The following is a 14,841-nucleotide window of genomic DNA, read 5'->3' as shown; positions in this document are numbered from 1 at the left end:
CATGTAAAAAAGAAAATATCATGAAGGGATCCATTTCTTCCATCCATCCTTTAGATTTTATTGTTTCCTAGAGTTCTCTCTTTGATCCTCTTCTCCTGCTACACACTCTAACTGGCACTGTCAATTCATTCCAAAGCTTCATTTACCATTATAGGACGATAAGCTTTCCCAGTCTGGATGTCCTATAACACATTAAATGTAATATAGCCACACTCTTTTCAATGATTTTCCTCTACAACTACTCTTATCTCCCGAATCCCCACTTTTGGTGCATGATATTTCCATCAACCCATCAATTGGGACTATTCGAGAAAACCTTCTTTCTTTTAATCACCAAAATTAATCACCAAGTGCCATCAAATTTAATCCTAAATAGCTCTCACACCCATCTCTTCTCCTGTAGGCCTTCTTTAAAACCTTGGTTTTCTGGCCATATACCTTAGCCTGAATTAACGTAACAATCTCCTAATTGATCTCCTTGTCTCCAACCTCCTCCTCTCCATACATTCTCTTTGCTACAGCAGTTATTGCTTTAAAAATATTTGATCATTTCCCTCCTCTGTTCAAATCCTCCAGTGGTTCCCACTGCCTTCAAGATAAAGCTTCAACTCTTTTGTCTGGCATTTAGTCACTGCTTCCTTCTCCAGTCTCATGACTAAAGGTCTCTCTTTATCCAAATCCTATGATTCAACCAAGATGAACATCCCAAAGTTCTCCAAAATGCCTTAATGTCTCAGAGTCTTAACACATGCTGACCGCATTACCTGAAACACTTCCTCCTGCTGATGCTTTGTCTTAGAACTCCTAGTCACTCTTGGTTTGGATTTCACCTCCTCTGGGAATTGCTGCTAGACTCCAGAGTCTGAGTTAGATGTACTTTACATGTATCCCTGCATACTCTACTCATACCTCTATTTATACCTGTTGTAGTTTTTCACATATTCCTCTTTATATATCTTTATTCACACTAAATTGTGGACTTGATGTAGGTAGGGGCTGTGTAGCATGTCTCTTTGAATCCCTAGGATCTAACTTTGATTTGGCACTTAGTAGGTACTCAATGAACATAGGCAGGCAACATAGGAGACGATCTCTGAATTAGTTTCAGAAGGTCATAAACAGAGCTACCAGATATATGGGTCAGCAAAGAGGGAAAGATGTACTTTCCAGGCTGAAGAGAAGTTCTCCTATTTTTATAACCCGAAGAATAGTGCTGGACACATTTCATGTGCTTGATAAATATGTATTGTTTGAGCTGAATCTTTCTGTGTAAACAAATGGTACCCAGATATAGACCATTTCTTCTTATAGGCATGCATGTCCTCCTTGGCACCTGATATACTGCCTTACAGAGTAAGCATTCAGACTGTGTTTGTTGATACGTTTTGGAGTATCTATTTTCCACATGAAATGGGACAGAAGGGTATATAGGAAAAAGAGAAAGACACCAGACATGAACCAAACCCTCAGTTTTACTTGCTAAAAAAAAAAAATGCCATGGAGTTTGAAATTTTAGTAAGTTCCACATAGTAAAAACTGATGAAATCAGAATAAAGTCTGTAGATTGTACCAATGTCAAACTTGTGGCTTTGATATTTATGCTGTTCTTACATAGATGTTACCATTGGGGAGGTTGGGTAAAGGATATAACAGGGTACCCCTGTACTATTTTTGCAACTTCCTGTGACTCTAAATGAGTTCAAAATAAAACATTTAAAAAAAGAAAAAAGTGATCCTTTTGTGGTTCATGAGTATGATGATTGGGTTTTCACCCGTTTACGTGATAGGTGCCTCCCTCAAATCTTCTTATGACGTCAGCACATGACACATCTGACGTCAGCACATGCCCCAAAGAAAAAATTCTTGCCTATCCATGCCAGACACCCAGGTCCGATTCCTGGAGCCTGTCCATGGCAAAAAAAAAGAACAACAACAACAGCAAAAGTCTTACCTACCTGACTTTTTAAAAGTTCAAACATTCATTTTAACATATTGCCTAGATATGCTTCTGGACAAAACCACAAAGAAGCAAACACAATCATATCTACTTGTTTGAATCATACTCCAGGATAAGGAGGGGACTGCTCCAGGTCCACCTCACTTGAATTGGGGTTCACTTGTATCCAATAGCTTCACTATTAGTTTTCCTAAGATAGTAATAAGGAAGGTTTTGTTCAGTGGCAGAGGCCACTGAACACAGTATCCTAAATAAAGAATGGACATTGTAAAGACAAGGGGGAAGGAGGATTGAAAGAAGAGAGGAGAATCCTAATAGCAGGGCAAAAAGATCAGTTCATGACATTCCCCTTTCTTTTCTAACTGGTTCTAGTGGCAGCAGTTCAGTGAGGTAATGGAGCAAGACAAATAGTATACAGTCAGTCCCAGTCCCAGGAATAGTGAACATTTTACTGTTTGCAATGAGTTTATCAGTTTGTCTTCTAAGAAAATTAATTGGGCTCAGTTCACTACTCCTTTCTCCCAATTTTGTTGTCCCTTTCAAGTTTCAAGTTTTCTTACTGTTCAAAAGGAGGCATCTTTATCATACAGCCATCTGTAACTGGGTTTTTGACCGACATCACAATGGGACTGTGAGAAATACATATGAAGCTCCCTTTACATACTGCTTAAGTGAAACAATATGATTAAAATTCCAATAAATTATATCAGCCATGAACCCTAGGACAAACTTTGTATTCTTGGCTTGCAAAATCTGTACTGAAATCCATAGAGGATATGAGATAACTCCTGGTCCCTTTGTTAGCTGAAGATGCTGTGCTGACCATGAGGGTGGCTCTCCTGGAGAAAAGGAGTCTGTGAGATGTGATTCTGTCCCATGTGAACATGCTGGAGTTTGCAGTCATAACCAAGCATACATAGTCAATAAAAACACAGATAAATCATAAAGAATGCAGTTTATACCATCTGAGCCAAATATAAAGTAGATAACCCCAGCCAATAGCAATTCTGAGGTCCTATGATCCAAGAGAACTGAAAAAGGGGGAGAAAGGGAATGGGATTCTAGCCTCATAAAGTCCTAGTTTCCTAGGACTTGGACCCCCAATGTAAGAGTAATAGGAAGTGCTTTATTTCTGCCAATAAAACCAGTGAAGCGTTTGCCTTCATCTGGCAATATTAAAAAGCTATTACAAAGCACATCAGCCTCTTCCAAAAGCTAGGGAGAGAATATGGGCTTCCTTGAATCAGACAAATTGCAGAAGTCTTCCAGAGATTCAGCTGCAGAAAACTATAAAGCTAGAGATATATAGATTTAATTACCACTCACCAATACAGGGTTATAGTAAGCTGACTGTACTAATGTGTTTTTATTGCTAAACAACATGTTTTCCCCATGTATCTTCCCCTGAACTGGTTAATAACAAGTTCCAAGGAACACTGTGGTAGAGATACTAGTAATTTCCTTTGGAATATGCCTTTCAGATTCCTTCACTTTAGCCAGGCTCCCCCAGCCTATAAACATAAAAGCAGAAAGACCCTCAATGAATCTTGCTGCAAACACAGTTCTTGTTACAGCCCAAGCCAGAGAGGCCTGGTTCAGCATGTCACTTACTGCAAAATTTGCTATTAAACCTGTCAATGGACATATACAAAAATAACGCTTCACTAAACAGCTGTTAAGTTTCATGAGCTTAGAAAGAAAATACCATCCAGCTATACACTATTAACTCAGCAGAGATTCACCTACAGTTTTAAAAATCTGATATGCCAATACTCTTTTCCCTAAGTCCTATCATTTGCTCTATGCTATGAAATGGCTGCCACACAGCACCATTAGCAAACACCGCTGAGAGCACGCACATACTTTCTTTGTAATAGTGCATGCTCCCTCCTTCTGCAATAGGAGCAGGGAACATCTGTTGCTTCAGGCTCTAGCACAGGAAAGCCAGCACTTCTCGTGTCATTAAGGGGAAATTAATGTGCTGATGCCTCTCTGTCCCAATGGTCAGACATTAATCAAGGATGGCAAAAAAAAAAAAAAGTGTTACGCCAAATAGATTCACAGTAATGGAGCTAAAACAATTATTCAGAGTGCTAAATCAATGTAAAATAAAACCTTTGTAGCACTTCATCAGTACACAGACAGCAAAATTATTCTGAGAAAAAAAAGCATTTGTAAAACAACTTTTCTAGGAAGTAGAATCAGCAAGATGGTACAGCAAATGTTTGACAGCAGGAAATTAAGAGGTAACTTCAAAATAAATAAACAAAGGAATTAGGGAGACACTTGTGAGTGTCAAGTATGGGGTGGAAAAAAGAATGAAGTAGAAAATATTTCACCACCCAGAGGTGAGGAGGAAGGAAAAATGAATGAGGCGTAAGAAACCAGCTGAAAGTGATTTTTCTTGACAGACAATTTCTAAATCTAAAATTTTTTAAAAAGGAGAATCACATTTATCAGAAGATTGGGTGTATGATTTAAATGATTATGAAGTTGTGTTTAAAGAAAAAGATTCTTTTATCTCAGGAAGATACTGCAGAAGATAAAGGGAAAAGAGAACTAATTACCTCTGGGGAGAGATAACATGTCTTGGGAGGGAGGCAGAAATCAAAGGTACCACAGCTTATCTCAGTTTTTGTGATTTATTTCCGGATGTCTCACTCGAAAGATGAAAAATCTGCAGTCAGGTCACTCAAGCCATTGTTATGGGAAATGTAGTGAAGAAACACTAAGTTTGGAATAATCACCCCATAATTGCCTAGAGGTCTACTAAATCTGTGCAGGATTGGCCTATTTCCTAAACGTAGAGCATTTGATTTCCCTCCAGAGAATGCAGGAAATTGTACCCCTGAAACAGATGAGAAGTTCTGGATAACATCAGATCCGATTGGAAAGCCCCTGGGTAATGAATCAGCACCTCAGCAACTGGCTGCCCGCATGACGGGGTCTGATACATTTACTGAGATGAGGAGGAAGCTTGTTGTGACAACTGTGCAGAAGTTCAGTCTGAAGGTTAGGTGGATTTGCAACATGAGAAGGTGTTTTGGGGTTGGAAAAACAAAGCCTTCTTAGGAAGGAAGAAAACACTGGAAACGAACGAAAGGAAATGCAGGGCAGTGGAAAGCAAAGTAGGCCCCACTTGTTGCAAACTTTTCTGCATCAGATCCCTGCATCCAAAATGCCTGCTGATCATTTGTTGCACCAATCACTTTTATAGCAGTTAAGGCTCAACCAAGAATAGCAGTAATGCACTATTTGTAAGACACAGAGGTGCAGAGTAAATTTGAATTATGCTTGAAGATGATTTTCTTCTCTTTTTGTCCTCCCTGAGAGGCTACATGCAGCCCCCTTCTCTCCACTCAGTTACTAAAGAACTCTTTCTCACACTCCCCACACACAGGGCCCGTGGACAGATGGTGGCTGCAGCCTGCCCCTCACGCACACAGGGACACATGGATGTTCTGTCCAACACTTTCCTGTGGGTGCTGCATTTGGTTCCCATCTTCTCTCTGCTTCCACCACTTACTCAAGTGTAGCAGGCGACACATGAAAGACCTTGTGCTGTAAGTGAGCAGAACCCAGACCAGCATCAGAGGGAATAGACCAGAATGAACTGGAAGCAGGAGAATAAATACCAAGTGACAGAGATAATGATTGAAAATCCTCCAAACACTACCTCTGTGTAGTCTGCTACAGAACGCATATTCTTCATGTGATGGACGCAGAAGGGAGGAAAAAAGGAAACGAGAAAAGCAATCCTGACTTTGCCCATAGTAAATGACTGGGTGAAATGCTGTCATATATATTTATCATCTTATGTAATCCTAATAAGCAACTAGTGAAGGATATTATTATTTACGATCAGAGTTTAGAGACTGTAAGTGATTTGCTTATTGTCACGAAGATAGTAAAAGGTAGAAGTCTTTCCCCTTCTTTGACAAATGTAATGAGTTCAGTTGTGTCTCTCCAAGAGATATGTTCAAGTTCTAACCCCCAGTGCTATGACCGAGACCCTATTTGGAAATAGGATCTTTGAAGATGTGATATTTACTATAAGGCCAAACTAGATTAGGGTGGGCCCTAATCCAATAACTGGTGTCCTTATAAGAAACAGAGAACTGAACACAGACAGACACTGAGAAGAAGGCCATGTGAAAACGGAAGAGTTAGAGTGATGCATCTATAAGCTAAGGAACGCCAAGGATTGCTGGCAAACTCCAGAAGCTAGAAGACGCAAGACAGCGTTCTCCCTTACAGGTTTCAGATAGAGCATAACCCTGCTCCTTAATTTCAGCCTTCTAGCCTCCAGAATATCTGAGACAATACATTTCTGTTGTTTTTAGCTACCGGGTTTGTGGTACCTTGTTACAGCCTTCCTTAGGAAACTGGAACAACAAGGTAACTGACTTATTCTTTGAAAAGCTTTTCCTGACCCCCACAGTTTGGGTTATGTGGTCCTATAGGTTTCAGTACTACTCTGTTCTGCCTGCTTTCGCCATAGGACATATCTCTCCACATTATAACTGCCTGTATATTTTCCAGTATCCGTCTCTTGACTGAGGTTTCACAGAAGGCAGAGGCAATCTCGAAGTCTCTGATTTCCTTATCCCTCAGTGTAAGTGCAATGCATGGCCTAGATAAGCTTGAGGAATGGTGGGCCAGAACTGAGAACCTACCATTCCATGTCGTCTCTGAGCATTACTGTTTGGAATTATAATTTAGCCATTGCTTAGCAAAATGAAAAAGAGTTGTAAGAAAACTAAACATGTCCTACTTTCCAGATCCTACTGCTACAGGCTTCATGGCACTAATGCCACTATGTGGGACATGACTGCGGACCTATAAAACAGGGCATTTAAATGCAAAGAAATCTACAGCCCTTTAGTACTTGCCATTCCCTGGTTGAAAATGAATGTTCAGCTGAAATGTTTACATCTGACTATCAGTTTTTTCCAGGTTCTTTTTTACGTAAAAACGAAAAGAACTGGAAAGTCTTGCTTTCACCCTCAGAGGCCCACAGACACCAGTTATTCACATACACAGTTGTGACAACTTCAAAATGTTTAAGAAGATCTGAATTTTCTTTTAGATATGGGAATGAAAAGAGAGCCAAATTACTGTAGCCCATGTTTTTGGAAGTCATTATGGTTCCTACACCACAGAACTCTAATTTTGTACCACAAATCCTGTTCTAATGTCTATTTCCAAAGTAGAAAATGCATGGCTTGGCCACCAGGAACAACTGGACTAAGTCCAAGTCCAAAACAAGGTGGCTGTCCTGAAACCTTATCAATTAGCAAAGTTTAATCAACCCAGAAAATCAGCAAAAAGAGGCCAACTAAACAACTAAGCCCAGATTGCAACAAATCTGCTTCTATTTACTTTTCTCTCCTATTCAAAATATGTCTAGGTACAGACTTTAATAAAGGGATACAGAAAGACTGGTTTCACTGAATTCCACACCCAACATGGGGAGGATATTGTGGACTTGAGAAATAGTAGCCTCTAGCAACTAGAACCAAAGCAGAACATACATTAATTCAAAGGATCTGGAAACTATGGAAAAACTCAACCTTTCAAAATTTGTCTTTGAATTAATGTGTGACTCCATGCTGTATGTTAGGGCTACTGACACTGTGAAGAGTCTCTGCTCAGTTTCCTGATTGCCTGGACACTTCCTAAAGTATACAAGAAAAATAGTCATTCAAATGTCATTGGGATAGCCGAAATTCTAATAGGCCTGAAAACTAATTACCAATACTCTTGTATTATTTCACTTTACTCTGATTCTTCAAACTATTGATCCAAAAGTTTTCAATCACCTTTTAAAAAGAGCTTTATTGAGGTATAATTGACGTATGTTAAACTGCATACTTTAAAATAAACAATTTGATAAGTTTTAACATACATTTATATTCATGAAACCATCACCATAATTAAGATAATGAACATATTGATCCCCCTGAAAGTTTCCTCATGTCCCTGTGCAATCTTTCTTTCCTGCCTCTCCATATACCCTTCTAGTCCCCACTCCCTAGCTCAAAAAAACCACTGATCTGCTTCTACTACTACACATAAGTTAGCATTTTCTAGAATTTTATATAAATGAAATCATACAGTATGTACTCTATTCATATTTGACTTCTTCTACCCAGCGTAATTATTTTGAGAATTATCCCTGCTAAAAAGTGTATCAATAGTTCATTACTTAAATGCTGAGTAGTATTCCTTTGTATGGCTATACCACAGTTCATTTATCTATTCACCTGTTGATGGATATTTGGGTTATTTCTAGTTTTAGACTATATATAACTAGATTTATATATCAATAGATATAAGTATAAATATATCTGCTATGAACATTTGTGTACAAGTCTTTGTGTAGGCATAGTTTTCATTTGTAGTAGTAAAATGGCAGGAACATATAAGTGTAAATTTATCTTTTCAAGAAACCATCAAATTGCTTTCCAAAGAGATTGTACCATTTTACATTCCCAGCAGCAAGATACAAGAGTTCCAGTTTCTCTATATACTCACTAACATTTGATAGGTCTTTTTTTTTTTTTACTTTTCTAATAAGTGTTTAGTGTTATCTCATTACAGTCTTAATTTAAATTTCCTTAATAATTGGTAATTTTCAATATTTGATCATATGCTTATTTGCCATCAACATATCTTTTTAGTGAAGTGTCTGTTCAAATCTTTTGCCCATTTTTATTGGATTATTTGCTTTTTATTACTGAGTTTTTGTAGTTCTTTGTAGATTCTCAGTATAATTCCTATGTCATATTTATGATCTACAAATCATAAATCCAGTCTGTTGCTTGTCTTTTCATTTTCTTAAGAGTGTGTTTTAAAGTTTTTAATTTAAAGAAGTCCAATCTGTCAACATTTCAAGAGAATATGAAGCCACATTAATCAAGAGTATGGTATTGAAGTAATAAAGATAGATCAATAGATCAATAGAGCAGAATCGAATCCAGAAATACACTCACATTTATATGGGCATTGATTTTCAACAAAGGTGCAAAGACAATTCAATGGTGAAAAGTATGTCTTTTCAACAAATGGTGCAGAAACTACTAAATATTCAAAAGGAAAAAAAAAAAATTACCAAACTTCAATCCATACCTTCCACGACATACAAAAATGGACTCAAATGGATTACAGACCTAAATTCAAAACCTAAAACTCTAACAACTTCCATCAGAAAACCCTTCTGACTGAATTATCCAAATATTTCTTAGATAGAACACTAAAAGTATTTTCTATAAAGGGAAAAATTGATAAAATGGACTTTCAAAGATTTTCACATTAAAAAATTGTATGTAGGTAGAGCCCTTATATATAAAAGAGATACAAAGAGAGCTTGTTTTGAAGGGAGCAGGAATTCTAGGTACAATTTCCTTGGTCTCTCTATCACCTTCCTTTGTAGGCTCTAAGATGTTTCTATAGAATGCAGGGTCCCAAAGAGTAAAATGTGGAAGCCACTAAATTTTATTGACATAATATTTAGATCTGCCTTAAATAACCACTAACTTTTGAGAGGCTATTATGTGTTAGCTAGTTTGATAGACAGTATCTTAGTTTCCCAACTGCTAAAACAAATACCTCACAATGAGTTGGCTTAAACAATGGAAATGCAGTGGCTCACAGTTCTGAGGTTAGGAGAAATCCAAAAATCAAGCCATTATTATGGTGATCCTTTTTCCCTGAAGACTGTGGCATTCTGGGCTGGCTGCTGGAAATCCTTGGACCCTTAACTTTTTTTTTTCCACATGGCAATGCACATGGCAGTGTCTTCTTCCTCTCCAGATTTGTTGACTTCCAGCTTCCTTCCATGGCTTTCTTTCTCTATGTCTGAATTTTAATCTTCTTATAAAGGACTCTAGTAATACAGATAAGGCCAAACTTGATTCAGGTGGTCTTAGCTAAAATAGTACCTTAGCTAAAAATAGTATCTTCAAAAGGTCCTATTTACAATGGATTCACACCCCCCAAAATGGATTAAGATTAAGGATATGTTTTGTTTTGTTTCCCCTGGGGTACATTAAACAACCTACCAAAGAAATTTTCCTATATATATATTTTTTAATCTCATGAGGCAGGCATTATTCACATTTACATATGAAGAAATTAAGATTCACACAGCTTTACATTTCACAGCTGGAATCTGAAACTAGTTCTGACTCCCATTCAATGTTCCTTCAAGTTCCAATGTTCAAGGACACCTCATACACAGAACCTTGAAACCAAACATAAAAGATAAGAACACAGGGGCCTCGGTCAGACTAAACACAGCAAATTTTTGTAGCCATAAACCACTTCACAAATTTAACTGTCAATCTTAAAAACAAAAATTTCTATTTTCCTAGAAAAATAAACTACAGCTAAAAATAACATATAAATAAATATCCAGGACCTATTTCTTACAAAGCCACAATGGCACATGATAGTGAGATAATGTGATATCACAGCTATAGAGCAAGTATTTGGGGTAAGTCTCCCTCGCAACACCCCTCCCCACCACATACCTTCCCTGCCGCTAATCAAGTGGCACATAGGGGTCTGCAGCTGATAAATTCCCTTTGTTAAAAGGCCTAAGTGGGCTAGTAAACTTTGCTGCATTCAGAAGAGGAGCACAATAGCATAGTGATTATAAATATATGTAAGCTTGCACAAATAGTAAAGAATTAGCCCTGATTAGACTCCATGATTGATGCTGTCAGTGGAAGTAAAAATTACAATAATATCTAACCTCTATAATGCTGGAGATTTAATATTGCATTATTTCATTTAATTCTCACAATAATCAGTGAGTCTGGTATCTTTAGCATAACTTTATAAAGAAAGAGGCTTAGAAGAGATAAAGGAAGTAGCCAAGGTCACAGAGTAACTTAGGGACAGAGTCATGATTTACACCCAGATCTTTTGAATGCAAAGCTGGTTCTTTTAACTACTATGTATTCTACCTCTCAGGGAGGAAGAGCAAAGAAAAGTGGAAAATTCTCAAACCAGTTTTATTACCACCTTCCATTCCCTGGGGCAGGACAATCACTACGTGGGTTTCTACCTAGACCCTTCAGAGGGAGCCTCCCATTAGAAAGGTCAATCCAGGGCTACGAGGAGAGGTAAATGAGGGGTGCTTAGATCATGGGTGCAAGTCCTTCCCCAGAGGCACAAAATCCCATCTGCAACATAGTTTATCTGTACGGCTATTCATCTGTATCTTATTAGCATCCACAGAGTTCAGACAAACTTGTGAACATCAGGGGCACATATGCAACCTTCCTCTCATAAGCTAAAAACTCAGCTGGGCCAGTCTTCCAGTCTCAAAACCACCTTTGACCAGGAAGGCCTTAGAAGGCGCTGGAAAATGCTTGTCACCCAAGACTTCTAACTTTGAAGATTTAGAAGGTAGAGATTTACCTGAAAGTCATTAATAGCTACTCATTCCCTATGAAGTTTCAAGCAAATGCTCAGTCACACACCAGTTTAATTGACACACATTTTGGAACTTTTACAGCTTTAATTTCTCTACTTAGAAGATTTTGACTCCCTCTGACATAATTACAAGTTCCATATTTTTGCCCTAAGGCTAAATTGCAAATCATTTCCTACTATATCACAGCTTCTCAACTCTGACTATATAAGGCAAGGCTGCATAGCATTTAAAATTAAAAACATCATTTTCCTAAATGTGCATGTCATTATGATGTTTACCAATGTGTTTTTGCTGGTGGAGTCCCAGTCTCCTATGCATTTCAGTCAAAGGCCTGCTGGCATCACGATATACATTAAAATGTAACCTAAAACTTGCCAGTTTTTCTTCTCTTTGAATTCCTTCACAACATACTTAATGGGGCTCCACAGTATAGATTATAATGTCTAAAATCATCAGAAACTAAATTAATCTGTTTGTTAAAATCCTCCTTAGGCCCCTAAAAATATGGCCCCTTCTCATTAGCCTTTAGAACACTACCATTGAGCCTAAGAAGAAAGCATGGACTTTAAAGTCTAATAGACCAGGGTAAAATCCTGACTCCTCCATCCACAATCTTGGACAAATTTCTTCACCTCCCTGGACCTCTCTTTCTTCCTCCATAAGATGGGAATGATAATACCCGACTTACAGAGTTCTGGTAATGCAAGTTTCTAATGGGCATATATGCTGTTGAGCATATAGTAGACACTCAATCAATATTGGTGGCCTTCACTTTCTCTGCCCTTTTTATCCATGTCATTCCCAATTTTATTTTTGACAACAGTTTCCAGATTTGTAAGAGTCATAGGGAGGAGAAAGGAGTTTGTAATTATAGTTTAGGAAATAAGAAATGGAACAGTGTTTTAAAACCTGATGTTTGAAATGTTTATAGAATCAGTACAATAGAGCTATAGAGAGTTAAATGGCTAGGAGTTTGGTTTCTGAAGTCAGGGAGACTTGAGTTCAAATTGCAACTATACCAGCACTAGCTGTGTGGCCTTGAGCAAGCTACCTAACTCTTTAAATTGTCCTTGTGTGTAAAATATGCATGGGGAGGAGGATATAAATAGTGCCTGCTTTGCTGGGTTATGAAGAGTACTAACTGAGAATGTGTATATGAAAGGCCTGGCACACTAGCTGGCATGCTGTAAATACTCACTGTTAGAGAACATTAATTACTATTGCCAACAGTGATAGGCAGCATGCCCTTTCCATACTAGACCAAGACATGGCTCTTAGTCCGCATTCTGCCACCTTACTCGCTGCATGATTTTGTACATGTCACTCAAATACTTTGTACCTCACATTCTTCCTCTATAAAAAAAGGAATGATAAAAATACTCCCAACATTATTCAGAGCATACTTGGGAGTACTGAATAAGATAATGGGTGTAAAAGCACTTCATATGAAAGATAGGATGTAGAAATTTCAGGAAGTATTATAATTACAATGCAAAATAGTACAGAAATGTGAATGGACGATAATCATAAGGTTCTTAAGTTCATCCAAAAACCAAGTGGGTCTGAATTGGTCTTAACTGAGTGCAAAAAAAAGCCCAATCTAGAACCATCCATTGGCCAGGAAATCACATTCATAGAAGGGTTTTAATGCTTCATAAATATTTATGTGGTCTATTTCTCTGACTTTGGAATTCAACAGCCCATTTTCCTAATACTAAAAGCTCCTCTTCTCTCATTGGAGGTTGGGGAAATTGGCATAAGTTGAGCCACTGAAAACAGATAGAAGGTAGGGACAGGATTGAGCAAGACAAGTGATCTGTCCTGCAGAGACTTCAAGGAGGATACTTAGGTAGACAGTCCCAGGAGACAAGAGTATGTAGCACATTATGTCTTGCACTGGAAGGTGGGATAAGGCCTCCATAGTAGGCACTTGGGTTCCAAGTTCTCTCCATATAACTACAGGAACTTCGTCCTATACTCATCTCTAGCTTTGTGGTAAAAGAGAGGTGTAAGATGCTCATTCCAATCTCTTTCGTGAGGCTAACTAGCTTATCAGTAGACAGGTCTTGAACATCTACTTTATGGGGAATATAATGAGTAAGAATTGGCTTTCTCTTTTAAGAAAGTGGCTCACAATCTTATTGGTGATAGATTACCTGAGATAATTATCAATGCCAAGAGGTAAACTGGTAAACAGGAATGCAGAGGCAGTAAAAAACCTCATACAGGACCTCTGGGTGAAAAGGTTGGGGAGAACCCAACATGAGTTAAGTCAAGGAGAATTCAACCTTGTAGAAAGAATTAAAATACAAAAATACAGACAAAGCCTGAGAAGGAAAATATATATATATATATATAAAAAACTAAAGAGAAAACCAAAGAGCAATCTTTTAAAATTTGAAAACCAAGCTTATTAAAATTCATTTAACAGAATAACTATTGGACTCTGTAACTTGGCAGCATGCTAGAGAGCATTATATGGCCTCTCCCTAGTTCCCATTATATAAACCATTCACATTCACACACACTACTGGCAAAGTACAGAAAGTCAAATTTCAGAGGAGAGGGCAGTTCCTGGTAAGGATAAACATTCCATTAACTACAACTTCATTGGGAACAGGTTGGGAAGTGCATCTTTGACCATACATCACATGTTTAGCCTCATGACTAGAACAGAATGGATGATTCCAAAAAATATAGGAAAATACATTGATCGTCCCTATAGTCTGCACTTAATTTCAGGACACAGGAGCTGCAGTGGTCAGAATTACAGTGAACATCATCCAGTTTTATGGGAACTCTCTTTATAACAGTCATGTACGCCTACCTCCGCCAGTCTTTCTATTCCATGAGCTCTACTCTTTCTACTTTTACTGAAAGACCTCAGGTCTCCTAACAGAGCAAGATAATGAGTGTGGTGGGAAGCAGTATGGTTTTCATTTCCTAGCTGCTAAAACAAATACCATACAATAGGGGGGCTTAACCAGGAATCTATTGTTTCACAGTTTCAGAGCCTAGAAGGCTTGCTTCCCCCAGCCTCACCTCCACCGAGCCCCTTAGGGTTGGTATCTTCTGGCTGACCAGCAATCTCTGGGATTCCTTCCCTTCTCCATCACATGGCAATGCACACGGCTGTGTCTTTTCCTTTCTCTTCTAAGTTCCATTGACTTCTGGCTTCTGGCTGTTCCCCATGAATTCTGTGTGTCCAATTTCTTCGCTCAATAGGACTTTAGCTATACTGGGTTAAGGGCCACCCTCATTCAGTTTGGGCACACTTTAATAACATCATCAAAGGTCCTGTTTACAAATGGGTTCACCACCACAGGACCAGGGGTTGAGACCTCAACACTTCTTTTATGGAGAACATGATTCAATCCCCAACACAGAGTTTTTTTTAAGAAAAAAACATCATAAATTGGAACAAATAGAGGAAGAGCCC

The 14,841-nt window shown here is 38.2% G+C and overlaps 1 protein-coding gene and 1 non-coding gene across 5 annotated transcripts in view; one reads left to right on the top strand and one right to left on the bottom strand.

Annotated features, from left to right (window-relative positions):
- CPQ (carboxypeptidase Q) overlaps positions 1-14,841 on the bottom strand; it is a 570,439-nt gene that overhangs the window by 433,716 nt on the left and 121,882 nt on the right. The gene's annotated exons all lie outside the window — the stretch shown is intronic.
- On the top strand, positions 1,733-1,836 carry LOC143689309 (small nucleolar RNA U13). Its single transcript, XR_013178751.1, has one exon. It is a non-coding gene; the product is annotated as a small nucleolar RNA U13 (small nucleolar RNA).

The sequence above is a fragment of the Tamandua tetradactyla genome, chromosome 6 (assembly GCF_023851605.1).
Source record: "Tamandua tetradactyla isolate mTamTet1 chromosome 6, mTamTet1.pri, whole genome shotgun sequence".
NCBI classification, from domain to species: Eukaryota; Metazoa; Chordata; class Mammalia; order Pilosa; family Myrmecophagidae; genus Tamandua; species Tamandua tetradactyla.
This window is presented reverse-complemented; position numbering and strand designations above follow the sequence as displayed.